This window comes from Heterodontus francisci, unplaced genomic scaffold (assembly GCF_036365525.1).
Source record: "Heterodontus francisci isolate sHetFra1 unplaced genomic scaffold, sHetFra1.hap1 HAP1_SCAFFOLD_632, whole genome shotgun sequence".
NCBI lineage: Eukaryota > Metazoa > Chordata > Chondrichthyes > Heterodontiformes > Heterodontidae > Heterodontus > Heterodontus francisci.
Window position 1 is genome coordinate 403,994 of NW_027141616.1, and position 27,949 is coordinate 431,942.

The following is a 27,949-nucleotide window of genomic DNA, read 5'->3' on the forward strand; positions in this document are numbered from 1 at the left end:
AGCTAACGGCCTCCAGTATAAAATGACCTTGAGCAAAAGTGATGGACAAAGTTGTTGTGGGCGGGGGGGGCGGGGGTGGCCACCCTGATACTTCAGTTACCTGTCCTGTATTCATTGGTTAGAAGTGTTGGCACAAGTGATTGACAGAGGGTACCAGTCCCTAGAAATAAAGTATATAAACAGGTGCTCGACAGGGAAATAGTCAGTCTTATTCAGACAGGAGAGCTTCCCAAAGCTCGGCTTCAGCTGAGTGTTAGACTTTGGCCTAACACTTTGGTTGGCTGAAGAAGACTGAGGACACCAACACCAACACCTCGCCTGCTTCATCGTCAGGGAGACTGTCAACACTGTTCTTCCCCACTGTATGATCCGGATCGGTAATCCATTCAATCTGTTATGGGTCGTACGTCTAATTCATCTATTTAGCTTACGCATCATCATATTTAAACTGTTCATATTTAAGCTGATACTTCTTAATATTACATTAAACTGTTGCTTCTTAATAAACTATTTTAAAATCACATTATGAGCTCGGCCCCCTTCTTTGTGTATCTGTGAAGACCGAACCAAAATCTTACAATTCCTTCCCAGGGAATATTTCATTCTTCAAAAAGAGAAACTTGCTGGAAATCTGAATAACAGAAGATTCTGGAAACACTCAGCAGTTCCAGCAGTATCTGTGGAGAGAGGAAGGCAGGAGCAACGTTTCAGGTCTATAGAAGGGTCACAGAACTGGACCATTAACCTGAGCTTCTCTTCTCCACAGTTGTTTCTGGACTGGCTGAGTGTTTTCAGTATTTCAGATTTTTATTTGTATTTCATCCCTTTCCCTTTTGACTATTTGCTGTGAAACTTTCAGCGTTGTGCTCAGTTCTTTGTGTAGTTATGTTTTCTTTATTTGAAGTGATGTAAATCGTATCCTAAAAAATCAGACAGAAATACTGCTCAATGCAGTGTAAAATATAACAGGGCACATTTACAAATATCTAATTGAAGGCAACTTTTTAAAGTAAGAATCAATTACCTTTATTTTCAATAGAAAAATATAAAACAATATGAGTGTAGCACTTACAGACAAAATCTATTACCTCACATTACCTGCTTCTTTAACCTTGACAGACTGTGTAAATTTCTTCTCCTATGTTACAGTTCTCATTTCCAGTTAGCAAATGTCAGCAATCTGTGATACAGTGCAGTTTACAGATCAGACCGTCAGTCACAACATGCAATAATTGTTCAGCTTATGTTGGACAGGTGGAACTTAGAAATATTGGGAATGGAGACGAGCCAGAATTGCATTGAGTTTGTCCAAACATTAATTGTACCATTGTGCCACATCAGCCAGCCTGTTGTCCCAGACATGAGAATGCAAATTATTCTTTATATGCGGCTAACGGTCAGTCTTGGTTACTGAGTGGGAGTATGGGATTCATGCTGCAGTCAGTCATATTCTAGTCGTGTATGTGACAGTAGGATTCATACTGTGCTAATAGGTCTCTGTTGGTGCATGTGACTTTATGATCCATTCTGTATCTGTCAGTACTGTGTGATAGAGTGGACTCATTCTGTATCTCAGTCTCATGTATGGTATTTGAGTGTGTGATTCATTCTGTATCTTTAAGCTACTGGTACAGTATGTGAGTGTAGGAATATTGTTGTAATTCTCAGCCACTGTAACTTTTTGAATCTGGGACTCATTCAGTATCAGTCTCTGGTACTGTCTATGAGTGTGGGTTTCATTCAGTATCTGTCAATCTCTGGTACTGCCTGTGAGTGTGGGTTTAGTTCAGTATCTGTCAGTCTCTGGTACTGCCTGTGAATGTGGGTTTCATTCAGTATCTGTCAGTCTCTGGTACTATCTGTGAGTGTGGGTCTTGTTCAGTATCTGTCAATCTCTGGTACTGCCTGTGAGTGTGGGTTTTTTCAGTATCTGTCAGTCTCTGCGACAGCCTGTGAGTGTGGCTTTTGTTCAGTATCTGTAAGTCTCTAGGATTCTGTTTATGGGATATATTCCGTAACCATTAATCTCTGGGATGTTTTGCTGTTCTGAATTCATTCTACACAGAATTACATAGAATTTACAGCAAAGAGACAGGCTATTCTGTCCAAGATTTTGCATTTCCACATGAGCCTCCTCCAACTCTACTTCATCTAATCTGATCAGCAAATTCCTCAAATCTTTTCTGCCTCATATAATCATTTAACTTGCTGTTAAATGTAGCAATGTTCATTAACTCAACTGCTGCATGTGGTGGCATGTTACAGATTCTAACCACGGTCAAAGCAGGATGAAGAAGTTTCTACTGAATTATTTATTTGATTTATTACTGACTATTTCCTATTCACAACTTTTCCCACAAGTGTGAAAAATCTCTACCTCTACCCTATCAAATCCTTTCATAGCCAATGCTTCTATTAGCCTGAACACTGAGCCTCCTTCTTTCCAGAGAAAGGAGCCCAGGCCTATTCAATAATGTGGAACATGTAGTTCTGTTGCAGTAATGGAATAAATATTGTATCTCAGTCTGAAACTGTATGCGATTTTAGATTGGTATGTAATGTGGAGCTCAGGCTGCAATCAATAATTGAGACAGTATCTTTCACTCGAACACTATAGATTTTTGGAGTGCTATGTTATCTGTACTTCAGCCGGTTCCAATGGAATAGATAATGTTATCTCTAAGTCTGATAATGCTTGTTTATTAATTCACAGGACGTTAGTGTCACTGGCAAGGTCAGCATTTATTGACCATCCCTAATTGCACTTTCAATACAGCTGAGTGGTTTGCTGGGCCATTTCAGAGGACAGTTAAGATTCAATCACATTGCTGTGGGCCTGGAATCACTTATACTTCAGACTGGGTCAGAATGGCAGATTTCCTTCTCTCAAGGACATTCATGAATCTGATGGATTTTTTGACAGCAATCCAGTAGCTCCAGTGTCACCAGTGCTGAGACTAGATTTTTTTTATTCCAGATTTATTTAATTAACTGAATTTAAATTACCCAGCTGCTGTAGTGGAATTTAAACTCATGTCTCTGAATCATTAGTCGAGACTTCTGGATTAATCCTGTACCACAACCACTAAAACCTCCATACCTCTGTTGGATTAGATTTTTTACTGGTTTGTAATGTGGAGCTCAGTCTACACAAATGAAATTGATACTGTATTTCATTCTGATACTGTATATGTTTTTATGGCTGGTAAATAATGTGTAATTCAGTCTCCTGTATTTTTCAATTCTTCAGTTTGGGTGAGTTCTGTACTGACATCTAATTTACACCACAGTTTACAATTTACAAGCATTGCACAATCGGATACTGTGGGCTGGATTTTACAGACCCCCACCCGACATTGCCTTTCATGTGGGGAGGGGGCAGCAGAAAATGCCTCCGGGAGAGGCTGGGAGGATCCGACCCGCTGATATTGCTGGTGGTGGCGAGTCCTCATGGCGGCACCCCGCTTCCCGCCGCTCGGCGACCAGATCTCCATTTGCATATTCAAATATATGTAAATTAATGCACTAATTATATTTACGTACCCACCTGAGTTCCTGCTCCCATCTTCGGCCTGGTGGCTGGCACTCCTGCGCCTTCGGATCCCTGTCCCGGGAAATGAGGCACACACTCATGGGCAGGGGGAAGGAGGTAAGTTTCTTAGTGCAGGAGGGAGGGGGAACGTGGTCAAAGTAATATATTGGTGTAGGGGATGGTGGGAAGGGTTTGAGGTTAAAGTTTATGCACTTTGGGGGGGGAGGGGCGGAAGGTCAGGTGGACAAGATAAGTGTTTTTGGGGAGAGAGGGCAAGTCATTAATTTAATTGTTATTGGGGGTGGGAGAGAGGCAGAAGAAATGTCTTTGTTTATTTTTATGTCCTTGTGGTTTAAATATTTAAATTTAAAGGTAGGGCTCAAAGCCCTTTAAAAATGGTATCAGCACCTGCGCACAGGCAGCTGACACCATTGCCAGGGATGGTCAGCTCGCCCCTTACACGTGATCGGCGGGAGGTGGCCCACCCCGGCTATTTAAATGAGCCGCCACACTTAGGATCGCAGTGGATCCACGACGTGTGGCCCGCACGAGCAGACCACCATTGTTTTCACCGGCCATCGATTTCGGCAGCGGGCTTATAAAATTCAGCCCTGTGTGTGATTTTTGGACTGGCAATGTTTAGCTCAATCTGTACTAATGGAACTGATACTGTATTTCAGTTTGATATTGTATCTGTTTTTAGAATGGTATGTAATATTGAGAAATTTTTCATGGTGTGGGTGAGTTTTGAACTGGTATCTAATTTGTGTCTCAGGTTACGCGATTTTTCAGCCCTTTTAAATATTTTACTGTAATGAATGTTGAACTTGTATGTAACTTGTATCTCAGGGTACACTATTGGGATGGTTAATCATCTTTTATAATCAATAGGCGTGAGCTTTGGGTATGGTATTTAATTAAAAACTCAGGGTACATCATTAGGTCAGATTCTGTGCCATTCAGTCAATACTGTGTGCCAATTCTATCTGATATTTAATTGATAGCTAAGTCTGCATTATATTTAGATTGACACATTGCATTTCAATCTGCTAGTGGGTGCGATTTTGACCTGGGATTGATGTATCTGCCTGTCAGTGGTACTGAGTTGGGGTGAAACACAAACAATTTATTTCTCTCCCGCTTTGTTTGATTGTTGGATTGAAAATATGACTCTGGAACTCGGGATCAATGCGGGTCTGACTACTTCTGCATTCTGAGACAAGGGAACTGATGAACTATCTGTACCTCTGTACTCTGAGTGATAACGTACCAACTGTGTGTGAGAGGAGCTGGCTGCACTGTTCCTTGTGCCTCGAGTGCAGCAACCATCACATTCATCACAATTGCTTCAAGTATTTGCCTGTATGAAGAAAAAATATATCTTATAACTCAAGAACAGGTGAGGTGCAAAATATCAAAGTGATCAATTTAATTTCTCAATTAATATTCATTAAGAACACCTGCAAATGAAAACCAGCATCAGTGACTGCCTCCACTGAAGTACTGAAGCTCTCAGCTCCTGCATCACAAGTGTTCTGGGCAGATCCATCCAGACAAAACACTGCATTGGGATCATCCCAACTGCTCTGTGCTCTACACATATTTCCAGCCATCCTGCTTCATATAAATGAATAACAGAAAAATAAAGCCCTATATGTATATTCCTCTATTCCTTTCACCCCATACATTTGTTAAGCTTCCCCTTAAGTGCACCGATACTATTCGCCTCAACCTCTCCCTGTGGTAGCATGTTCCAGATTCTAAGCACTCACTACATAAACACATTTTTCATTAATTCCTCATTTCTTTTATTAATGACAATTTTAAATTTCTGGCCCTTTTTTCCCACAAGTGGAAACATGTCTCTGTCTACCCTATCAAACCCCCTTCATTATTTCCTCATATTGCAATGTTTCTTTAAACCTGACAGACTTTGGGAGTTTCTGCCACTCTACTGAAATTCTTGCTTCCAGCCAGTAGATGTCACCTCACTCCAATACAGTGAAGTTTACAAATCTGCGAGGGATGCAACAGGAAATAATTGTTCACATTATCGTGAATGTGTGAGATTTAGAAATACTAGGAGTGGAGAAGAGCTATTAATGCATTTTATTTAACCAATCATTGGTTTTAATGTTGTCATAAATCTGTTGTCTTGCCTGTGAGACTGAAAATCATTTTTTTATCTGTCAGTCTCTGGTACTGACCCTCAGTGAAATTCATTACCTATCTGTCATTCACTGGTACAGTGTGTGGGTGTGAGATTAACACTGTATTTGTCAGTTTCTGGTAATGCATGTGTGAGCAGTTTCTGGCAATGCATGTGTAATGCATGGAAGAGCAGGCAGGGAGATGTTGCTGAGCACAGCGGGACTGATGGACTAAAGTGCATTTGTTTCAATGCGAGAAGTATAACAGGTAAGGCAGATGAACTTAGAGCTTGGATTAGTACTTGGAAATATGATGTTGTTGCTATAACAGAGACTTGGTTGAGGGAATGGCAGGATTGGCAGCTAAATGTTCCAGACTTTAGAAGCTTCAGGCGGCATAGAGGGGGATGTAAAAGGGGTGGGGGAGTTGCATTACTGGTTAAGGAGAATATCACAGCTGTACTGCGGGAGGACACCTCAGAGGGGTCATGCAGCGAGGCAATATGGGTGGAGCTCAGGAATAGGAAGGGTGCAGTCACGATGTTGGAGGTTTACTACAGGCCTCCCAACGGCCAGTGGGAGGTAGAGGAGCAGATATGTAGACAGATTTTGGAAAGATGTAAAGGTAACAGGGTTGTAGTGGTAGGTGATTTTAACTTCCCCAATATTGACTGGGACTCACTTAGTGCTAGGGGCTTGGATGGGTCGGAATTTGTCAGGAGCATCCAGGAGGGCTTCTTGAAACAGTATGTAGATAGTCCAACTAGGGATGGGGCCATTCTGGATCTGGTATTGGGGAATGAGCCCGGCCAGGTGGTCGAAGTTTCAGTGGGGGAGCATTTCGGGAGCTAAATGAGTACTTTGCATCAGTATTCACCAAGGAGAAGGACTTGGTGGATGATGAGCCTAGGGAAGGGAGTGTAGATAGTCTCAGTCATCTCATTATCAAAAAGGAGGAGGTGTTGGGTGTCTTGCAAAGCATTAAGGTAGATAGGTCCCCAGGGCCTGATGGGATCTACCCTAGAATACTGAGAGAGGCAAGGGAAGAAATTGCTGGGGCCTTGACCGAAATCTTTGCATCCTCATTGGCTACAGGTGAGGTCACAGAGGACTGGAGAATAGCCAATGTTGTTCCTTTGTTTAAGAAGGGTGGTAAGGATAATCCAAGAAATTATAGGCCGATGAGCCGTACGTCAGTGGTAGGGAAATTATTACAGAGGATTCTTCGGGACAGGATTTACTCCCATTTGGAAACAAACAAACTTATTAGCGAGAGACAGCATGGTTTTGTGAAGGGGAGGTCGTGTCTTACTAATTTGATTGAGTTTTTTGAGGAAGTGACGAAGATGATTGATGAGGGAAGGGCGGTGAATGTTGTCTATATGGACTTTAGTGAAGCCTTTGACAAGGTCCCGCATGGCAGACTGGTACAAAAGGTGAAGTCACACAGGATCAGAGGTGAGCTGGCAAGATGGATACAGAACTGGCTCAGTCACAGAAGACAGAGGGTAACAGTGGATGGGTGTTTTTCTGAATGGAGGGATGTGACTAGTGGTGTTCCGCAGGGATCAGAGCTGGGACGTTTGCTATTTGTAGCATATATAAATGATTTGGAGGAAAATGTAGCTGGTCTGATTAGTAAGTTTGCGGACGACACAAAGGTTGGTGGAGTTGCAGATAATGATGAGGATTGTGAGAGGATACAGCAGGATATAGATCGGTTGGAGACTTGGGCGGAGAAATGGCAGATGGAGTTTAATCCGGACAAATGTGAGGTAATGCATTTTGGAAGGTCTAATGCAGGTGGGAGGTATACAGTAAATGGCAGAACTCTTAGGAGTATTGACAGGCAGAGAGATCTGGGCGTACAGGTCCACAGGTCACTGAAAGTGGCAACGCAAGTGGATAAGGTAGTCAAGAAGGCATACGGCATGCTTGCCTTCATCGGTCGGGGCATAGAGTATAAAAATTGGCAAGTCATGTTGCAGCTGTACAGAACCTTAGTTAGGCCACACAAAGAATATTGCATGCAATTCTGGTCGCCACACAACCAGAAGGACGTGGAGGCTTTGGAGAGGGTACAGAGGAGGTTTACCACGATGTTGCCTGGTCTGGAGGGCATTAGCTATGAGGAGAGGTTGGAAAAACTCGGATTGTTTTCACTGGAACGACGGAGGTGGAGGGGCGACATGATAGAGGTTTACAAAGTTATGATCGGCATGGACAGAGTGGATAGTCAGAAGCTTTTTCCCAGGCTGTAAGAGTCAGTTACTAGGGGACATAGGTTTAAGGTGCGAGGGGCAAAGTTTAGAGGGGATGTGCGAGGCAAGTTTTTTACACAGAGGGTGGTGAGTGCCTGGAACTTGCTGCCAGGGGAGGTGGTGGAAGCAGATACGATAGCGACATTTCAGAGACATCTTGACAAATATATGAATAGGAAGGGAATAGAGGGTTATGGGCCCCGGAAGTGCAGAAGGTGTTAATTTAGGCAGGCATCAAGATCGGCGCAGGCTTGGAGGGCCGAATGGCCTGTTCCTGTGCTATACTGTTCTTTGTTCTTTGTTGAGTGTGGAAAGCACTTTGTATCTGTCAGAGCTGCTATACATGAGTCTGGGATTCATTCTGTGTCTGATACTTGGTGTGTTTGGTGGGGGGAGGAGTTTTCTTTCTGTAACTGTGGTCTCTCATTCTGTGTGTGAGTGTGGAATCTATTCAGTCTCTGTTTTTCTCTGACATTGTGCCTGAGTATGGGATTAATTCAGTGTTTGTGAGGTTGTGGTAGTGTCTGAATGTGGAATTCATTCTCTACCTGTCAATCTCTGGCACTGTATGTGAGTATGGGATTCATTCTGCAGCTGTCAATTTCTGGAACAGTATGTGAGTGTGTTTGTCAGTCTCTAACACTGTCAGTGAATGTGGTATTTCTTCTATATCTTTGAATCTTTGGTATTATGTCTGAGTGTGCGCATCTGTATGCCAGGCTCTGTTCCTGTGTGTCCATGATGGATTAATAAAAATATGAGTCTCTGATACTCTATGTGAGTATAAGTTTCATCCATCTGCCTTGGGCACTCTATAAAGATGTTGATATCCTTCCTTATCCATCACTCACTGAAACTAAATAGGATTAATTCTGTTTCAGTCAGTAACTGAAACTAAATGTCACTGGTAATTACTGAATGTCAGTTAGTGTCTGGTATTGCATCTGAATGCAGGTCTCACTCATTCGTGCCAGTGCCTGGTACTGTGTGTGAATATGATATTAATTCCATACCTGTTAACACCTGGAGTTGAATGAAAGTGTAAAATTCAGCTTGTATCTGTCAATCTCTGGTACTGTGTGTGAGTCATAGAGAGATACAGCACTGAAACAGGCCCTTCAGCCCACTGAGTCTGTGCTAACCATCAGCCACCCATTTATACTAATCCTACATTAATCCCATATTCCCTCCCACATCCCCACCTTCCCTCAATTCTCCTACCACCTACCTACCTACACTAGGGGCAATTTACAATGGCCAATTTACCTATCAACCTGTAAGTCGTTGGCTGTGGGAGGAAACTGGAGCACCCGGCGGAAAACCACAGTCACAGGGAGAACTTGCAAATTCCGCACAGGCAGTACCCAGAACCGAACCCAGGTCGCTGGAGCTGTGAGGCTGTGGTACTAACTGCTGCAACACTGTGCCACCCTTTGGGATACATCCTCTGTCTGCCATTCTCAGGTATGGTAAGCAACTGAAATTATTCTGCATCTCTCAGTGCCGAGGGCTGAATGAGAATAAATCCCACACTCACAATCACTCCATCTCTTGTATTCATTTAGACTCATTCTATACTTGTATAACATTGGTGCTGTGTGTGAGAGTGTGATTAATTCTGTATCTGTCAGTCTGAGGGTTGATATGTGAGTGTAGGATTCATTTTGTCTGTGTGAGACTCTGGTATTCTGTATGATTGCATTCTGTAAATCTTAGTCCCTGATTCTGTGCATAAGTGTGCAATTCATTCTGTCTCCATCAGTCTTTGTTTCTGATCATGTGATAGTGACTCCTTTGTAACACTCCGTCTGTAGCCATGTATGAATGTGGGATTCATTCAGTTGCTCTCAGTATCTGGTGTTCCATGTGAGTTTGGGATGCATTCTGTATCGGTCAGGTATGGTGTTGGAAAGGATGTGTTTCACACCTTAATGTTCCATAAATGTATTCTGACTTGTATCTAATTGAAAGGTGGATCAACTGAAGTTAATAGCTGTTGGTTTTAATCAGATATTGTGTGAGAGTTTTGGTCTAGTATTCAATCAGTATCACTGTGAACACAATTTGTGAATGGCAATATATTTTACAATCTGATTGATGGCCTGGTATGTGAGGTCAGCTTCATTCAACTCGTAGCAATGGAATTAATATTGCGTCTTCCAGTCTGACCCTTTGTCAGTTTTGTGGAGTGGTGTGTAACAAGTAGCTCAGTCTGCAGTCTGGGTACATTATTGAGATTAATTCTGTACCTTGCAATCAGGTACTGTTTGTCTGTTCTATCGGACATTGAATTTGCAGTTAAGGCTGCTCTCTTATGAGAGTGACACAGTGCCTTGCAATCTGATAGTGGGTGTGATTTTGGACTGGGATTGATGTATCTACCTGTCAGTGGGACTGAGTTGGGGTGAAATGGAAACAACTTCAGTCTTTCCTGCTCTGTGTGACTGTTGGATTGAATGAATGTCTCTGGAACTTGAGATCAGTGCCAGTCTGACTACTTCTGTTGTTGGTGGAACTGATGTCTGCTCTCTCTGAGTGATACTGTACTTACTATGTGTGGATTTATTCCACTTCCTTCAAGTATTTGCCTGTAGGAAGAAAAGGTATTTATAATTGACTTTGTTGCAGTTAGATACAACTGAGAGGCTTGCTAGGCCATTTCACAGGGCATTTAAGAGTCAAATTCACTGCTGTGGGTCTGGAGTCACATGTAGGCCGGACCAAGTAAGGAGAGCAGATTTCCTTCCCAGAAGGAAAATAGTGAACCAGATGGGTTTTTACAACAACCAACAATGGTTTCATGGCCATCATAAAACGAGCTTCATTTAATTCCAGATTTATTAAATAAATTCAACATTTTGCCACGGTGGGATTTGAACCCATGTCCCCAGAACAAGGCCCTGGGTTTCTGGGGTATTCATCCAGTGACAATACCACTGCATCACTGCCTCCCCAATCAAAATCCTGGAACTCCCTTTCTAAGAGTATCTAACCCACATGGACTGCAGCTGTTCAAGAAGGCAGCTCACCACCACCTTCTCAAGGACAATTAGGGATGGGCAATAAATGTTGGCCCAGCCAGCGATTCCCACATCACATGAACGAATAAAAAAAATCAGGAAGAGGTGTGGTAGAAGATACAAATGTGACCAAAACAATGTTTCAATGAATAATCATTATGAACAATCACAAAGGAAACCCAGCAACAGAAACAGAGTCAGTGTCTGATTCCACTGCAGTCCTGCAGCCCCCAGCTACTGCATACCAGAGGCTTTGGCCATTTTCCAACAATTTAATGACATCCAGAAACAATCCACTGGGCCATGAATGGGACTGACCGACGGAGCAGGGACTTTTACACAGGTCAGATTTCCAGTTCCCGCTCCCATGGTCTAACCGTTCAAGCGAAACCAAACAGCCGCTGTTTAAAATGTGTCCTTCACACTTCTCACCTGGTGCCTATAATAGATTCTCTTTGTGTAACTCCCCACATCCTGACTGTCCGTTTCTGTTTTCACACTTCACTGTCCAATAACAATAAACTGTGGGATGAGGCTGGATCGCTCTCTTTGCGCTGGCGCGGACACGATGGGCCGAATGGCCTCATTCTGTCCCGGAAATTTTCCATGTATCTGTTTGCGGAATTGTTGCAGAAATCTGCGCCTGCGCTCCCCTCCCCCAGCACTACCTGTGAGCGGAAGAAGATGGTTTAAAACAGCCGCAAACGGAGAGATCCCGGTCCTGGGGGAACGGAGCAAACAGCAGCCTCCTTCCAGCAGCACATCGCTTTGGGAGCGTGTCCGCAGATGGACTCAGAGATCAGCATCGAGTCCGGGGCAAGTTCAGGGGGAGGCGGGGCTTTTTGTAAGAGGCGGAATGGAGCAGGAACTGGTCCCGGAACATGGAGTGAGTGGGGGAAGGGAGAGACTATTCTCGGGCTGTGTGTGGACAAGGGGAGGGAGACAGAATGGGAAGAAACTGTTATTGTAGTGGAGTGAAACAATGACAATATTTGTGTGGCTGGGGTTCTTTTGCAGGTATCCATAATGTTTATTATTTGAGGGATTAAATTAATTAAAACTCTGTCTCTTCGACCTCACCTGTATTTGAGTTGTAAACATACTTTTGTTCCAACAAGCAAATAATTGAAGAAACCAGAGTAAATGTCATTTTTCCTCCACCCAAGTTACAAGGAAGAGTGTCACCAGCTCCTTCTCACACACAGTCCGTACATTATCACTCACAGAGCGCAGAGACACAGACAGGTCATCAGTTCCACAGTCTCAGACAGCAGAAATAGTTCCAGAGACACATTTCAATCCATCAATCAAACAGAGCAGGAGAGACAGACGCTGTTTCCATGTCACCCCAACTCAGGACCACTGACAGGTAGATTCATAAATCCCAGTCCAAATTCTCACCCACTATCAAATTATCAGTGTGTCAATCCCACAATAGTGCAACCTCAGCTACAAATTAAACACACAGAGAACTGACACATGGTTCCCGTTTCAAAGTTACAAAATTAGCCTCAATAATGTGCTCCGAGATTCAAGTTAATTACCGCCCAATATTAACACATTATGGGTTTATAAGTTGCAGTATTAATTCCCATAGTGTATGCTGACATATACATTAGATACTCGTCCAAATTTCAGGTGCAGCATCAGATTGAGAGATTCCGTAAGATAGAATGTCTTTCCCAGATGTCAAGGGATATAGAGGATTGGATAAGGGAAAAAAAGGAGGCTTATGGCAGATTCGGAGGGCTGAAAACAGTGGAGGCACTGGAGGAGTATAGAAAGTGTAGGGTGGTACTTTAAAAAAGTAATTAAGGGAGCGAAGAGGGGATATGAAAAAACACTGCAGGCAAGATAAAGGAAAATCCCAAGGCAATTTATAAGTATATTAAGGGCAAGAGGATAACCAGGGAAAGAGTAGGGCCCATGAGGGACCAAAGTGGCAATCTGTATGTGGAGCTGGAGGACATAGGTGAGGTTTTAAATTATTACTTTTCATCTGTGTTCACTATGGAGAAGGGCGATGTAGGTGTAGAGATCAGGGAGGGGGATTGTGATATACTTCAACAAATTAGCATTGAAAGGGAGGAAGTATTAGCTGTTTTAGCGGGCTTAAAAGTGGATAAATCCCCAGGGCCAGATGAGATGTTATGTGAGGCAAGGGAGGAGATAGCAGGGGCTCTGACACAAATTTTCAAATCCTCTCTGGCCACAGGAGAGGTACCAGAGGACTGGAGGAAAGCTACTGTGGTACCTTTATTCAAGAAGTGTAGCAGGGATAAACCAGGTAATTACAGGCCGGTGAGTCTAACATCAGTAGTAGTGAAACTATTGGGAAAAGTTCTGAGGGACAGGATTAATCTCCACTTGGAGAGGCAGGGATTAATCAGGGATAGTCAGCATGGCTTTGTGAGGGGGAGATCGTGTCTAACTAACTTGATTGAATTTTTCGAGGAGGTGACTAGATGTGTAGATGAGGGTAAAGCAGTTGATGTAGTCCACATGGACTTCAGTATGGCTTTGATCAGGTCCTGCATGGGAGATTGGTTAAGAATGTAAGAGCCCATCTGATCCAGGGCAATTTGGCAAATTGGATCCAAAATTGGCAGGAGGCAGAGGGTGATGGTCAAGGGTTGTTTTTGCAAGTGGAAGCCTGTGACAAGTGGTGTACCACAGGGATTGGTGCTGGTACCTTTGGTGTTTTTAGTGTACATTAATGATTTCGATGTGAATATAAGAGGTATGATCAGTAAGTTCGCAGATGACACGAAAATTGGTGGGTGTCGTAAATAGTGAGAAGGAAAGACTTCAATTACAGGGTGATATAGATGGGTTGGTAAGATGGGCAGAGCAGTGGCAAATGAAAGTTAATCCTGAGAAGTGCAAGGTGATGCATTTTGGGAGGACTAACAAAGCAAGGGAATATACAATGGATGGTAGGACCCTAGGAAGAACAGAGGGCCAGAGGGACCTTGGTGTACTTGTCCATAGATCACTGTAGGCAGCAGCACAATTAGATAAGGTGGTTAGGAGGGCATATGGGACACTTGCCTTATTAGCCAAGGCATAAAATGTAAGAGCAGGGAGGTTATGATGGAGCTGTATAAAATGCTAGTTAGGCCACAGCTGGAATACTGTGCACAGTTCTGGGCACCACATTGTAGGTAGGATGTGATTGCACTGGAGAGGGTGCAGAGGAGATTCACCAGGATGTTGCCTGGGCTGGAGCATTTCAGCTATGAAGAGAAACTGGATAGGCTAGGGTTGTTTTCCTTAGAGCATGAAGGCTGAGGGAGGACCTGATTGAGGTATACAAAATTATGAGGGGCATTGATAGGATAGATAGGAAGAAACATTTTTCCTTAGCAGAGGGGTCAATAACCAGGGGTCATAGGTTTAAGGAAAGGGGAAGGAGGTTTAGAGGGAATTTGAGGAAAAAAATTTTCACCCAGAGGGTGTTTGGAATCTGGAACACACTGCCTGAAGGGGTGGCAGAAGCAGGAACCCTCACAACGTTTAAGAAGTCTTGAGATGAGCACTTGAAATGCCATAGCATACAAGGCTATGGGCCAAGTGCTGGAAAATGGGATTAGAATAGATAGGTGCTTGATGGCCAGCACAAACACGATGGGCTGAAGGGCCTGTTTCTGTGCTGCATAACTCTATGACTCGAAAACCTAAGATACAAACTCAGTTTCCACTTTAAAACTCCCCCAGACTGTGAAACTAAAAGATACAATAGCAATTCAATTTGTATTGACTGTGCTTTGGATCACATTCCAGCCTTCATACAGTATGAGACTGGAAGATACTGTAGCAGTTCCATTCGTGCAGACTCAGCTCTACATTACAGGCAAGTCCAAGATTCTCACTCAGAGTCAGACTGAATGGCACCGATCAAATTGATTAGTACAGCCTGAGTAACCCTTGCACACCAATCCTGTATCAGATTGAAGGATACATTATCTTTCACTATTGTGTTCACAGTGACAGATATTTAATAGTAGGCAAAATCTTACACACTTTGTCTGCTTAAAACCTACTCCATCAATGGCCTGTTGTTGTGCTGAAATTTGTATGTAGAATGAATCCAGACTTGTAGACAGTCCCAGAGACTGAAGGTTACATAATGAATCCCACATTAACATGAAGTAGCAAAGACTGACAGATCGTGATTCTGAAACACATGTCCAGTACTAGATGCTGAAAGATACAGACTGACTATTATGCTCCCTCACAGTACCGAAGGCTTAGTGATACTCAATCTCTCATGCTAATAGTACCACTGACCGATTCAGAAAGAGTCCAAACTTAACAGTACCAGACATTCACGTAGAGTTCCAGACACTCACACAGAGTACCAGACACTCACAGAGAGCAGCAGACGTTCACAGAGAGCAGCACTCACACTGTGGAAGTGAGCAGAAAGGCATGGCACTATGCTTGATGGGAAATTTAGCCAAGTTAGGAATAAAAGCTTGCTTTTGTAGGATAAGGAAATAGATCAGCAGAATTTAGCTTCTGTAATTATGTAGTCACGCCCGAGTTAATCGCACCCCTTATTGGAAATAGACTTTAGAATAGACTAGACATAGGTAGATTGTGCAATGATATTAAGAACACGATGGGCTGTTAACCTCAGTAATTAGTATGTAAAACAAACAGAATGTGCTGCTAAATGTGCTGTTAACCTCAATAATTGGTTTAACAAAGGGGTATATCACGAAGCTGAGTTGTATCGCACTGATTGGTTAAACAAGGAGGTATAGCATGAATCCTAAATGTATAAACGATATCTGTAACACGGTGGGGCACTTACTTTGGTGGACCCGACAGACTCTGTTGGAGTCAGTGCCGCTGTATCATAGTAAGTCCACCGGCTAATGCGCAAATAAAGTAATTGATTTTACCTACACATCCGACTCGGTATATTTACTGAACCAGACTGAAGGCAAAAAGAACTCAGAATGTCAACACAGGGCAGCAGACACTCACATAGAGCAGCAGACACTCACATAGAGCACCAGGCACTCACATACAGCAGCAGACACTCACATAGAGCACCAGACACACTCACGTAGAATAACAGACACTCACACAGAGTACCAGACACTCACATAGAGCAGCTGACATTGAGATACACACACTACCAGAGACTGACAGATATAGAATGAATCCCACATTTATATACAATACCAGTGACTGAAAAATACCAAATGAATCCAACAATTACATACAGACCACTGACAGAATGTATCCTCCACTCATATTCAATACCAGAGACTGACAGGTTCAGAATGTATCTCACACAGTAACAATGAGTAACAGAGACAAAATGACTCCTACATTCACAAACTGTACTGGAGACTGGCAGGTAATAATGAATCCCACTCTCACTTACAGGACAACAGGCTGATAGATTTAGCACAACATTACAGCTATTGTTTGTATAACAAAAGGTAATCACAGATATTTTCATTCATGGGCTGGATTTTTTGCAGGAGGCGGGGCTCCTGGCGCCAGGCCTAAAAGGTGGGGGGAATCCCGCCTCTGCATTTTTTCAGCACCCCTGCCCCTAGAGCGATTCTGAATCTTTTGTTGTCAAAGTTTAAGGAGCCGGGATCCGTGTCCTTTTAAAAACTTTAATAGGAACCGGGATCCCATCCCCAAAAGCTGCCGGTCGTTTACAGGGCTGGCAGTTCAGCAGTATCGGCAGCTCCACTGGGAGTAGTGGCCATTGCCAGTACTGCAGAGGCCTCAGACCCAGGCCCAGCACTGGATCTTGGCAAAGTGGTAGGTGAGGCGGGTTTGCTGGGCCCAGTCCGGAAGGCCCCAGCGAGGGGTGGGGTGGGAGTGGGTGGGCGTTTGGTTTGGGGGTGTGTTGTCCCTGGGGATACAGTTGTTCCCAGTGGGGCTGCTCTGTCGGCCACACATTATCCACGAAGGAGGGACCACCCCCGCCATCCCGCAGGGAGGCCATTGAGTAGGAAGGTTGTCGTCAGACGATCCCGCCTCCAGGAGAATCTGAACCAGGATTCCCGACGTCGGGTTCCATGGTGGTGGGTGATTCTGCCCTGATTCTTCGCCTCCCCACCTCCCACCACAAAATGCGCCATCAGGATGAGAACAAAAACCAGCCCCTAGTGTTTGTAAACCTACCCGTCCACCAGAATATGAACAATTCTTCTCTGTTGTGTTTTTCTTTGATCTGCAAACTTCGTTGTACCGCAGTGTGGTGATATCTAGTGGCCGGGAGTGAGACCTGCAACAGAGTGGCAGAAATTCATAGGATCTGTCAGTGTTGCAGAAACAGGGCAATATGAGGAATTAGGAAGTGGATTGATAGGGTAGACATGGAGATGTTTACACTTGTGGAGGTTTCCAAAGTGAGGGGCCAAAAATATAAAACAGTCATTAATAAATCAAAAATAAACAGGAGAACGTATTTTCCCTAAGAACGTTTAACATTTGGAAGCTGCTATCACCTGGAGCAGTTATGGTGAAGTGCAGAGAGGGGTTTAAGGAAAAGCTCGATAAGTGTCTGAGGTAGAAAGGATTTCAGGGAGATGCAGATTGTGAGAATTGATGTAGAATGGGTGGAGGGAGGACCCTCAAGCAATTGGGACAAATGGCCCCTGTCAGTGGTTTATGTTCTGTTTAGAATGAATCCAGACTCACAAAATGTCCCAGAGACATAATGAATCCCACACCCATACAATGTACCAGAGACACAACGATACAGAATGAATCTTGCATGCACACATATCATCAGAGATTGACAGGTACAGCCTGAATCCTACACACATTCATTATCCAAGCATAAGAGATACAGAATGATTTCCACACTCAGATACAGTATTAGAGATAGACAGATACAAAACCAATCGTAAGCACACATACAGTGTCAATGACCAATTCAGAATGAGTTCCAAACTCACAAACTGTACCAGAGACTGAGAGAAACAAAATCAATTCCACACTCACATGCAGTACCAGATACAAAATGAATCCTATACCTACACACAGTACCACTGACACATTCAAAATTAACTCCAATCCTATCCACAGGTCCAGAGACAGACAGATACGGACTGAATACTATGCTCAAATACACTAACAGAGATTGACAGGTATTGCCTGTATCCTACACACACAGTACCAGAGCCTGTCAGATACAGATGAAATACTGCATACATATACAGTACCAGAACTGAGAGATACAGAATGAATCCAATACTCACACATCGTGCCAGAGATTGACAGATATTGAAATAATCCCACACTCACATAAAGCAATGGAGACAGAACAAGACAGACTGAATTCTACACTCCATACAGTACCACTGACTGACTGAGATAGAATGGATTCCAAACTCACACACACTATTAGAGACTAAGAGATGTATTATGATTCCCACACTCATAGAGAATATTGAATCATACCTTGCAGCCAATGTTCCAGACTCTTCCACCACCATCCATGGGTATGTCATAGAGTCATAGAGTTATCTAGAAACAGGCCCTTCGGCCCATTGCGTCCGTGCCGGCCATACAGCACCCAACTATTCTAATCCCATATTCCTGCACTTGGCCCACAGCCCTGTATGCTATGGCGTTTCAAGTGGTCATCTAAATACCTCTTAAATATTGTGAGGGTTCCTGCCTCCACCACCTCTTCAGGCATTGCGTTCCAGATTCCAACCACCCTCTGGGTGAAAAAATGTTTCCTCAATCCCCCCTAAACCTCCTGCCCCTTACCCTAAATCTATGCCCCCTGGTTATTGACCCCCTCCGCTAAGGGAAAAAGTTTCCTCCGATCTAACCTATCAATGCCCCTCATAATCTTGTACACCTCAATGATGTCCCCCCTCAGCCTTCTCTGCTCTGAGGAAAACAACCCTAGCCTTTTCAGTCTCTCTTCATAGCTGAAATGCTCCAGCCCAGGCAACATCCTGGTGAATCTCCTCTGCATCCTCTCCAGTGCAATCACATCCTTCCAATAGTGTGGTGACCAGAACTGTACACAGTACTCCAGCTGAGGCCCAACTAGCGTTTTATACAGCTCCATCATAACTTCCCTGCTCTTATATTCTATGCCTCGGCTAATAAAGGCAAGTGTCCCATATGCCTTCCTAACCACCTTATCTAATTGTGCTGCTGCCTTCAGTGATCTATGGACAAGTACACCAAGGTCCCTCTGACTTTCTGGACTTCCTAGGGTCCGACCATCCATTGTGCATTTCCTTAGCCTTGTTAGTCCTCCCAGAATGCATTACCTCACACTTTTCAGGATTAAATTCCATTTGCCACTGCTCTGCCCTTCTTACCAGCCCATATATATCTCCCTGTAATCTAAGGATTCCCTCCTCACTATTTACAACACCACCAATTTTCATGTCATCTGCAAAGTTACTGATCGTACCTCCTGTATTCACATCTAAATCATTAATGTACACTGCAAAGATCAAGGGTCCCAGCACCGATCCCTGTGGGACACCACTGGTCACAGGCTTCCAATCGCAAAAGCAGCCCTCAACCATTACCATGTCTTGTGCTTCCAGCAGGACAGATCCACCAGAGCTGGCGGTACAATTGTATACAGTCAGGAGAGAGTCGCCCTGGGAGTCCTCAATGAAGTCTCATGGTGTCAGGTCAAACATGGGCAACAGAATTTCCTGCTAATTACCCTCCCTCAGCTGGAGAATCAGTACTCCTCCATGTTGAACACCAATTGGAAGAAGCACTGAGGGTAGCAAGGGCACAGAATGTACTCTGGGTGGGCAACTTGAAGGACATATCTTCCAGACTGGGCCAATGCAGGTGGAGAACCAACAAGAGGGGAAAGTCCTACTTGACCTTGTCCTCACCAATCTACCTGTTGCAGATGCATTTGTCCATGACAGTACTGATAAGCATGACCACCACACAGTGCTTGTGGAGATAAAGTCCCATCTTCACACTGCGGACTCCCTCCATCATGTAGTGTGGTACTTTATTTTTTTTTATTTAGAGATACAGCACTGAAACAGGCCCTTCGGCCCACCGAGTCTGTGCCAACCAACAACCGCCCATTTTTTTATACTAACCCTACAGTAATCCCATATTCCCGATCAACTCCCTACACTAAGGGCAATTTACAATGGCCAATTTCCCTATCACCTGCAAGTCTTTTGGATGTGGGAGGAAACCAGAGCACCCGGTGAAAACCCACACAGACACAGTGAGAACTTGCAATCTCCGCACAGGCAGTACCCAGAATCGAACCCGTGCCCCTGGAGCTGTGAGGCTGCGGTGCTAACCACTGCGCCACTGTGCCACCCATGCTCCATGTGATAGATTCAGAACAGATCTAGCAGCTCAAAACTGGACATCCATGAGGAACTGTGGACCATCAGCAGCAGCAAATTGGTATTCAAACACAATCTGTAACCTCTGGCCAGGAATATTCCTCTCTCTACCATTACCATCAAGACATGGAATCAACCCTGGTTCAATGAAGAGTGCAGGAGAGCATGCCGGGAGCAGCATCAGGCCTACATAAAAATGAGGTGCCAGCCTGATGAAGCTACAACACAGGGCTACAGACATGCTAAGTAGCAGAAGCAAAATGTGTTAGACAGAGCTAAGCCATCCCACAGCCAATGGATCAGATCGAAGCTCTTCAGTCCTGCAACAGACAGTTGTGAATGGTGGTGGACAATGAAACAAGCAACCGTAGGAGGAGGCTCCACAACCATTCCCATCCACAATGATGTGGGAGTCAAGCACATCAGTGCAAAAGGCAAGGCTGCTCATTTACACCATCTTTAGCCAGAGGTGCTGAGTGGATGATCCTCCTCCTGAGATCCCCAGGAGTCACAAATGCCAGTCTTCAGCCAATTGTGACATGAAGAAACAACTGAAAGCACTGGATACCGAAAAGGTTATAGGCCCTGACAACATTCTGGCTGTAGTAGTGAAGACTTGTGTTCCAGAACTAGCCGAACCCCTAGCAAATTGTTCCAGTATAACTACAACACTGGCAACAGGCAATGTAAAGTACTACTGACAAAATCAGAATGTGACCCAAACTCTCATACAGTATCTGATAGTGACAGATACAGACTTAATACCACACACATAAACTGTACCAGAGACTGAGAGATACAGACTGAATCCAACATGCATAAACTGTCGCACAGACTGAGAGATACAGACTGAATCCAACATACATAAACCGTACCAGAGACTGAGAGATACAGACTGAATCCATCGTGCAAAAACTGTACCAGAGACTGAGAGATACAGACTGAATCCATCGTGCATAAACTGTACCAGAGACTGAGAGATACAGACTGAATCCAACACACATAAACCGTACCAGAGACTGAGAGATACAGACTGAATCCAACACACATAAACCGTACCAGAGACTGAGAGATACAGACTGAATCCAACACGCATAAACCGTACCAGAGACTGAGAGATACAGACTGAATCCAACACGCATAAAACGTACCAGAGACTGACAGAAACAGACTGAATCCAACACGCATAAACCATAGCAGAGACTGAGAGATACAGACTGAAACCAACACGCATAAAACGTACCAGAGACTGACAGAAACAGACTGAACCCAACACGCATAAACCGTACCAGAGACTGAGAGATACAGACTGAATCCAACACGCATAAACCATAGCAGAGACTGAGAGATAAAGACTGAATCCAACACACATAAACCATACCGGAGGTTGAGACATAAAGACTGAATCCAACACACTGAAACCGTACCAGAGACTGAGAGATACAGACTGAATCCAACACACATAAACCGTACCAGAGACTGAGAGATACAGACTGAATCCAACATGCATAAACTGTACCAGAGACTGAGAGATACAGACTGAATCCAACAGGCATAAACCGTACCAGAGACTGAGAGATACAGACTGAATCCAACATACATAAACTGTACCAGAGACTGAGAGATACAGACTGAATCCAACATGCATAAACTGTACCAGATACTGACAGATACAGACTGAATCCAACACGCATAAACTGTACCAGAGACTGAGAGATACAGACTGAATCCAACATGCATAAATCGTACCAGAGACTGAGAGATACAGACTGAATCCAACACGCATAAACTGTACCAGAGACTGAGAGATACAGTCTGAATACAACATGTATAAACCGTACCAGAGACTGAGAGGTACAGACTGAATCCAACACGCATAAACTGTACCAGAGACTGAGAGATAAAGACTGAATCCAACATGCATAAACCGTACCAGAGACTGAGAGATAAAGACTGAATCCAACATGCATAAACCGTACCAGAGACAGAGAGATACAGACTGAATCGAACACGCATAAACTGTACCAGAGACAGAGAGATACAGACTGAATCCAACATGCATAAACTGTACCAGAGACTGAGAGATACAGACTGAATCCAACACGCATAAACTGTACCAGAGACTGAGAGATAAAGACTGAATCCAACATGCATAAACTGTACCAGAGACTGAGAGATACAGACTGAATCTAACACGCATAATCTGTACCAGGGACAGAGAGATACAGACTGAATCCAACATGCATAAACAGTACCAGAGACTGAGAGATACAGACTGAATCCAACACGCATAAACTGTCCCAGAGACTGAGAGATACAGACTGAATCCAACATGCATAAACTGTACCAGAGACTGAGAGATAAAGACTGAATCCAACACACATAAACCGTACCAGAGACTGAGAGATACAGAATGAATCCAACAGGCATAAAACATCGCAGAGACTGAGAGATACAGACTGAATACAACACACAAAAACCGTACCAGAGACTGAGAGATACAGTCTGAATCCAACACACATAAACCGTACCAGAGACTGAGAGATACAGTCTGAATCCAACACACATAAACCGTACCAGAGACTGAGAGATAAAGACTGAATCTAACACACATAAACCGTACCAGAGACTGAGAGATACAGACTGAATCCAACACACATAAACTGTACCAGAGACTGAGAGATAAAGAGTGAATCCAACACACATAAACCATACCAGAGACTGAGACGTAAAGACTGAATCCAACACACATAAACCGTACCAGAGACTGAGAGATACAGACTGAATACAACACAGATAAACCGTACCAGAGACTGAGATAAAGACTGAATCCAACACACATAAACCGTACCGGAGATTGAGACATAAAGACTGAATCCAACACACATGAACTGTACCAGAGACTGAGACATAAAGACTGAATCCAACACAAATAAACTGCACGAGAGACTGAGAGATAAAGACTGAATCCAACACACATAAACCGTACCGGAGACTGAGACATAAAGACTGAATCCAACACACAGAAACCGTACCAGGGACTGAGAGATACAGACTGAATCCAACACACATAAACCGTACCAGAGACTGAGACATAAAGACTGAATCCAACATGCATAAACTGTACCAGAGACTGAGAGATACAGACTGAATCCAACACGCATTAGCTGTACCAGAGACTGAGAGATACAGACTGAATCCAACACACATAAACCGTACCAGAGACTGAGAGATACAGACTGAATCCAACACACATAAACCGTACCAGAGACTGAGAGATACAAACTGAATCCAACATACATAAACTGTACCAGAGACTGAGAGATACAGACTGAATCCAACATGCATAAACTGTACCAGATACTGACCGATACAGACTGAATCCAACACGCATAAACTGTACCAGAGACTGAGAGATACAGACTGAATCCAACATGCATAAATCGTACCAGGGACTGAGAGATACAGACTGAATCCAACACGCATAAACTGTTCCAGAGACTGAGATATACAGTCTGAATACAACATGTATAAACCGTACCAGAGACTGAGAGGTACAGACTGAATCCAACACGCATAAACTGTACCAGAGACTGAGAGATAAAGACTGAATGCAATATGCATAAACCGTACCAGAGACTGAGAGATAAAGACTGAATCCAACATGCATAAACTGTACCAGAGACAGAGAGATACAGACTGAATCCAACATGCATAAAACGTACAGAGACTGAGAGATACAGACTGAATCCAACACGCATCAACTGTACCAGAGACAGAGAGATACAGACTGAATCCAACACGCATAAACAGTACCAGAGACTGAGAGATACAGACTGAATCCAACATGCATAAAATGTAGAGACTGAGAGATACAGACTGAATCCAACATGCATAAACTGTACCAGAGACTGCGAGATACAGTCTGAATCCAACATGCATAAACCGTACCAGAGACTGAGAGATACAGACTGAATCCAACACGCATAAACTGTACCAGAGACTGAGAGATACAGACTGAATCCAACACACATAAACCGTACCAGAGACTGAGAGATACAGACTGAATCCAACATGTATAAACTGTACCAGAGACTGAGAGATACAGACTGAATCCAACAGGCATATACCGTACCAGAGACTGAGAGATACAGACTGAATCCAACATGCATAAACTGTACCAGATACTGACAGATACAGACTGAATCCAACACGCATAAACTGTACCAGAGACTGAGAGATACAGACTGAATCCAACATGCATAAATCGTACCAGTGACTGAGAGATACAGACTGAATCCAACACGCATAAACTGTACCAGAGACTGAGAGATACAGACTGAATCCAACACGCATAAACTGTACCAGAGACTGAGAGATACAGACTGAATCCAACATGCATAAATCGTACCAGTGACTGAGAGATACAGACTGAATCCAACATGCATAAACTGTACCAGAGACTGACATATATAGATTGAATCCAACATGCATAAACTGTACCAGAGACTGACATATACAGACTGAATCCAACACGCATAAACTGGAACAGTGACTGACAGATACAGACTTAATCCAACACACATAAACTGCACCAGTGACTGACAGATACAGACTGAATCCAACACACACAAACTGTACAGAGACTGACATATACAGACTGAACCCAACATGCATAAACTGTACCAGAGACTGACATCTCCAGACTGAACCCAACATGCATAAACTGTACCAGAGGCTGAGAGATAAAGACTGAATCCAACATGCATAATCTGTACCAGAGACTGAGAGATACAGACTGAATCCAACAGGCATATACCGTACCAGAGACTGAGAGATACAGACTGAATCCAACATGCATAAACTGTACCAGATACTGACAGATACAGACTGAATCCAACACGCATAAACTGTACCAGAGACTGAGAGATACAGACTGAATCCAACATGCATAAATCGTACCAGTGACTGAGAGATACAGACTGAATCCAACACACACAAACTGTACAGAGACTGACATATACAGACTGAACCCAACATGCATAAACTGTACCAGAGACTGACATCTCCAGACTGAACCCAACATGCATAAACTGTACCAGAGGCTGACAGATAAAGACTGAATCCAACATGCATAATCTGTACCAGAGACTGAGAGATACAGACTGAATCCAACACGCATAAACTGTACCAGAGACTGAGAGATACAGACTGAATCCAACACGCATAAACTGTACCAGAGACTGAGAGATGCAGACTGAATCTAACACGCTTAAACTGTACCAGAGACTGAGAGATACAGACTGAATCCAACATGCATAATCTGTACCAGAGACTGAGAGATACAGACTGAATCCAACACGCATAAACTGTACCAGAGACTGAGAGATACAGACTGAATCCAACACGCATAAACTGTACCAGAGACTGAGAGATGCAGACTGAATCTAACACGCATAAACTGTACCAGAGACTGAGAGATACAGACTGAATCCAACATGCATAATCTGTACCAGAGACTGAGAGATACAGACTGAATCCAACATGCATAATCTGTACCAGAGACTGAGAGATACAGACTGAATCCAACACGCATAAACCATAGCAGAGACTGAGAGATACAGACTGAATCCAACACGCAGACTGAATCTCTCACCGTCTTTTCCTGGTTTGCTCAGTGCCTTTTTGTGTCTGCAGTATCTTTCTTTTATTTTACGTTTTTCTGTCTGTTCCTTTCTGAATGCTAATAGTCGTTTGCTGTTTTTCTGTGTGTTTTTCTCTGCCTGCCCCATTCTTGGTGCTGTTACTCAGTGTCCTTATACCATTGTGCAGTGAGGGAGAGTCTGTCAGCACATGTGTTGCTGAGTCCGGGATTCTTGAGCTAGCTGACTACAAGGCTATTATTTTAAAAAGATCAAGAAAAAAAGACATCTCTTTGGCGAAGACATCGCAGTAATATGTGGCTTGAACAAATTCAATCGACAGCAGAGTGGCGCAGCGGAAGCGTGCTGGGCCCATAACCCAGAGGTCGATGGATCGAAACCATTCTCTGCTATTTATTTTTCCTGGTAACGCAAACAACTCACTTTTAAAACATTGTGTTATCCACAATCGCATCATGTCTCTGAAAACACTTGAATGCCATCAGCTTTCCTTCCACTCAACCGACCAATCTGCAACAAATTACTCTTTTGCTCACACGAACACAAGCTGCACAAGCTGCAAACACGGACCAGCCGACTCTCTCTCCCCTTTGTCAACCCCTTCCTGCAGCGCCTTCTCTCCACCACCAGATGGTGATGTTGGCCACGGTAAAACCAGGGCAAATGGTCAAAGCGATGAGATGGTCAGTAACAGAAAATAAAACAGGGAACACCTTGACACACCAACAGGGAACACCTTTACACAACAGAAAACATATTTACACAACAGGAAATACCTTTAGACAACAGGGAACACACCATACAAATGCTCTCTTTCTCCATCTCAGTCTCGTTGTCTGTCTCTGTCGCTCACTTTCTGATTCCTATCATACTCTGTTGCTGGTTTTTTGTGTGTTTTTCTCTCTGCCCCACTGTCGATGGTGTTACTCAGCGTTCTTGTAACATTGTGTAGCCAGGCTCAGCCTCCCATCACCTGCGTTGCCGTAATAAAAACAGAAAATCTGAAAATACTCAGTGTGTTTGGCGGCATCTGTTAATCGTTAACGTTTCAGGTTTGTTTCGTTAACTCACGTTAACTCTGTTCCTCTTTGGCAGATGCCGCCAGACCTGCTGAGTATTTCAAGCATCTTCTGTTTATGTTTCAGATTTCCCTTGGAGGAGAGAAGGCTGAGAGGTGATTTGATAGAGGTATTCTAAATCATGAGGGGTCTGGACAGAGTAGATAGAGAGAAACTGTTCCCACTCGTGAAAGGATCAAGAAGGAGAGGGCACAGATTTAAAGTATTTGGTAAGAGAAGCAAAAGTGACATGAGGAAAAAATTTTCACACAGCGAGTGGTTAAGGTCTGGAATGCGCTGCCTGAGAAAGTGGTGGAGGCAGGTTCTGCCTCCAAGCATTCAAAAGGGAATTAGACAGTTAAGTGAAAAAGAAGCATGTGCAGGGATATGGGGAGAAGGCAGGAGAATGGGACTGAGGGAATTGCTCTTTCAGAGAGCCGGGGCAGACATGATGGGCCGAATGGCCTCCTTCTGCACTGTAACAATTCTGTGATTCTGCGGTGAGCAGAGCAGACACACGAGCTCAATGACAGGAGAGCTCGGCCGTCCCTGAGTTTCAGCTCCCGGCTCTTAGATTTCCTCATCCACTCTGTCTTTACTGTGGATGTTCAGGGGTTCCTTGTCGGATCTGAGGACTGTATCCATTAAACATTCTGTGCCAGGAGATCCACACACTCTCTGTTACCAAGATTTATGGGTTATTTATACCCCCAGCTCCCTCTGCTCCTGCACCTGCTTAGAATTGTTCCCTTTATTCTATATTGTCTCTCCATGTTCTTCTTACCAAATGAATCACCTAATTTCTCTGCATTGAACTTCATCTGCCATCAGTCCACCAACTTGTCTATGTCCTTTTGAAGTTCTACACTATCCTCCTCACAGTTCACAATGCTTCCAAGTTTCATATTATCCACAAAC

At 43.7% G+C, this 27,949-nt stretch overlaps 1 protein-coding gene and 1 non-coding gene across 10 annotated transcripts in view; one reads left to right on the forward strand and one right to left on the reverse strand.

Moving 5' to 3' along the window:
- LOC137364157 (histone H3-like) overlaps window positions 1-27,949 on the reverse strand; it is an 82,314-nt gene that overhangs the window by 20,564 nt on the left and 33,801 nt on the right. For 3 of the 9 annotated variants that reach the window (XM_068027547.1, XM_068027549.1, XM_068027545.1), the window contains exons 2-3: window positions 17,123-17,225; window positions 4,803-4,892 (exon numbers count right to left, since the gene is read on the reverse strand). The gene's annotated coding sequence lies outside the window, so the exon portion shown is untranslated. Of the gene's footprint in view, window positions 1-755; window positions 921-3,547; window positions 3,634-4,802; window positions 4,893-11,395; window positions 11,680-17,122; window positions 17,226-26,396; window positions 26,558-27,949 lie in introns of those variants that run through there. The other 6 variants (XR_010972976.1, XM_068027550.1, XR_010972978.1 and 3 more) reach the window with 6 other exon arrangements.
- On the forward strand, window positions 26,294-26,365 carry trnam-cau (transfer RNA methionine (anticodon CAU)). Its single transcript has one exon. It is a non-coding gene; the product is annotated as a tRNA-Met (tRNA).